Consider the following 3,801-nt stretch of genomic DNA (forward strand, 5'->3'; position numbering starts at 1 on the left):
TCAAAAGGCAATTCAAACATGCTTCTTAATAATGCCATGGGGTTTTTTTTTATTAAACTTTTTCCCTAAAATTTATTAAGATGTTATTATTTTTGTTATGAAAAAAAAAAAAAAAATCAATTAAATAGCACATGATTAACTTGTGATAGTTATATATAAAAGGATAACAGAAAATACATCATAATTCAATTGATAAAAATTTAGAGGATATCATTTCTATATCCAAAATAAAACAAAAACATGTGTTCTCACTCCTCATCGTGAATCCTGATCCTGTATGGATATTATTAAATATTTTGATTGGCATATTGGCTTTGTTTGTTTGGGCGAGATCCAGTGCATTGTAGTACACTTGTACGTAAGAGGAGGTCGAAGTACATGTGTACTAATAGTTCAATACCAAGTACAACAAATTACCCTATCAATATAAACTCCTTAATTTCCTTGGTATAACTGAGTAGTAGTCAATAGTCATTGAAAAGAAGTAAATGAAGATCGACGTGTTTGTGAATGACGAAGTTTCAATAACGCCATCACACTAACTTTGTGGTTAGTTTTCTTCTATCGTTTTCATTATACTCTTAGTCTTCTATAATATACTAAATAATAATAAACTTTCATAGTTTATTACATTTTTTGAAAACAGAAAGATTTTTTATACTACAGGTCTCTTGACCTACAAACATATATTTTCTTTTTATTTAGAAAAATAATGTGTAAACTATGATGACAATTTACAGAAATCATATTACAGTACAATACTAATGTTTAGTTTTTTAATCAAATAATTTAAGAGATTAACTGTATTAATATATATTTTAAATAACTTTTTTTTATAATTTAATATATTTTATTTGATTTTAGTTCGTAAATGTCTTTATCAGGCTACTTTGAGATAAAATGTACCTCAAGTTAGTTCATTAATCATTAATAACTAATAATTAAGTTAATTAAAACTGTTGCATATGATGTTATAGTTTGGGTTATCTCAATAAAAACGAATTTTTTTTTTGTTTCCAGTTACATTATTCTTTGTTTGTAAAAGATTAATTTTAGGTTTTCGATTGATATTGAATTTAAACATGACCGTTAAATTACGTGTAACTCCCTTTACTTTTGGTATTGTTTTTCATTCTAACGATTTCATATATATAATATATGTATGTATACTATACACAAACATATTTATGATGATGTGTACTTATGGATGACAAACCACGAGCGACTTAATTGGCATTGTTTCTACGTCATTCACAATCACGTTGAACTTCATCTACTTTCAAGCTCATCTTGCAGTTGACTGGAGCCTTATATATGATCACTGAGATTAAAAAGAAGGTAACAATTGATCACATTACACAAAAATATATTATTATTATTAATATTAGTGATATAATATCGTCGTTTATGTTAGATTTCAATATCATGTAATATAAATTAGATATAGGGTAAGAGGTTACAAAAATTTTGTTGTGAATGTGACGTAATTGTTTCATATATTTATCTTTTTATATTAATTTTACATTTTGTAATGAAATTTAGAGTAACTGTAACATTTTTTTTTTGGATAAATAGATTTGTTTTCCAAAATATATCATTATGGTTTTGGTGTGGGTTTGTTTTGAAGCAAAATGGCTATACTATATTTTCCTTAAATTTTTTTTTTAAAAAAAATTTTATATATTATTAAATTAGAAGACCGTCTAAACACAACACACCCACCCTATCCGTCCGGTATCCACTAGGGGTGAGCATTTGGACCGGTGAACTGGACCGGATCGGACCTTTTATTGGACCCTCGGGCCGGTTCTCGATTCTAGGATTTCATCAAAACCGATCCGGTTTTGAGCAGGTTTAAAACCGGTTGGACCATATTTAAAATTTTATAATCTGTGAAAATTTTTAAACAACCATAACTCATTCGTTTTAAGTCGGATTGACATGAGGTTTTTTCCAACGTTTAATTTACAGTTTATAGATGAAATTAGACTATAATTTTGTTGATTCTGGTATTATATTCATTGAGTTACAGTCTTTCAAAGTTGAGCTATCAAAACTGAAATATTTCAGCTTTTCAGCAAGATTTTTAAAATTTTGTAATATGTGAAAATTTTTAAACAGCCATAACTCGTTCATTTTAAGTTGGATTGACACACACTTTTTTCCAACGTTTATTTTATAGTTTGTAGATGAATTTAGACTATAATTTTGTTGATTTTGGTATTATATTCAATGAGTTATAGTATTTCAAAGTTGAGCTTTCAAAGCTGAAATATTTCAGCTTTTCAACAAGAATGTTAGAATTTTGTAATATGTAAAATTGTTTAAACAACCATAATTCATTCGTTTTAAGTCGGATTGACATGCGGTTTTTTCCAACATTTAAGTTACAGTTTGCAGGTGAATTTAGACTATAATTTTGTTGTTTTTGGTTTGTATATTCAATGAGCTACAATCTTTCAAAGTTGAGCTATCAAAGCTTAAATATTTCAGCTTTTTAGCTATTATTTTAGATTATAATTCTGAATTTTATGTATCTTTGATAGATAAATCATATGAAAGGGATCTCGGTAGAGTACTCGAAAATTATGACTTTGAAATTGTAACCGAAATGGTGAAGTTCTTTGAAAAATTCAAGACAAAAACAGAGTTTGTTTCGGCTACATCAAAACCTTTGGTAAATCCTTTTATCCGAGAAGTCTTAGATGTGGAAATACATCTAAGAAATCAAACCAATATTTCTCGAAATGGTAAAAGACATGAAGACTAAATACAACAAGTATTGGGGTGCATACAACAAGATGAATGATTTTATGTGCTTTGCAATTTTACTTGATCCTACCACAAACTCACATTTTATGTTACATGAATTTTGAAAATGATCGGGTACATGGAACTGTCATTGACCCCCATGGGCATAGACATAAAAGCACGTCAAATGGCCTGAGAGGTTGAAAATAGGATGGAGAATTCATTGAGAATGATTTTTGGTGTTACGGTTATACTTTGTATGTTTGTCTGAAGATTGTTAACTTTTGTTGGTGAACTTGATTTATATGTTAGTTGCTTTTATTTGGAAAATTAATTTTGCAAGTTATAATATTATAGATCAAGATAGATTAGTTATGCACGAAACGGAAGCGTAATCATTTTTACAAGTTAATTGTATCGTATCAAACCCAAAAACATATTCATTTTTACAACTTGTAACGTATCAAACCCAACAACATATTCGTTTTAACAAGTTGTATCAAACACAAAAACTTGTTTTAACGACTTGTATTCTATGCAAGTAAAGTTGTACCGGTCAAACTGTGTCCAAAAACCGGAGCTATACCTGAACCCGGTAAGTTTCATCCAGTCCAGTCCACGGTCCACAATATTCTCTGAAACCGGCCCGGTCCAAAAGTCGGTTCGGTCCGATCCAAATGCTTACCCCTACTATCCACCACATATACATTGAAAATTATCTAATGTTCCTTCCCAATATCTCCGGCCTCCACCTTCCAACAATTTTTATTACTTCTTAAAAATAAAATTCTACATTTAGTAAGTAACCAGGTTAAATAATCTTGATACAAGAAGATATACACAATCTTATATTCTTTATAGACAAAATTAGGGTTGTAAACGAACTGAACGTTCAGCAACTTGTTCGTGAACCGTTCGGCGAGAAGTTCGTTTATTTAATTAAATGAACAAACTTGAACACAAATTTTCATTCTTGTAGTTAAACGAACGAATATAAAAAATGGTATCGATCGCTTAGTTATGTTCGATTGTTCGTGAAAGTCCGTTTAC

General features: G+C 29.2%; 1 long non-coding RNA gene across 1 annotated transcript; it reads left to right on the top strand.

The window, feature by feature from the left end:
• The first annotated feature begins 370 nt into the window (after nt 1-370).
• Nucleotides 371-3,081, top strand: LOC145036102 (uncharacterized). Its single transcript, XR_013678421.1, has 2 exons — nt 371-1,338; nt 2,547-3,081. It is a non-coding gene; the product is annotated as an uncharacterized LOC145036102 (long non-coding RNA).
• Nucleotides 3,082-3,801: the final 720 nt, after the last annotated feature.

This window comes from Lactuca saligna, chromosome 3 (assembly GCF_052625555.1).
Source record: "Lactuca saligna cultivar CGN05327 chromosome 3, ASM5262555v1, whole genome shotgun sequence".
NCBI classification, from domain to species: Eukaryota; Viridiplantae; Streptophyta; class Magnoliopsida; order Asterales; family Asteraceae; genus Lactuca; species Lactuca saligna.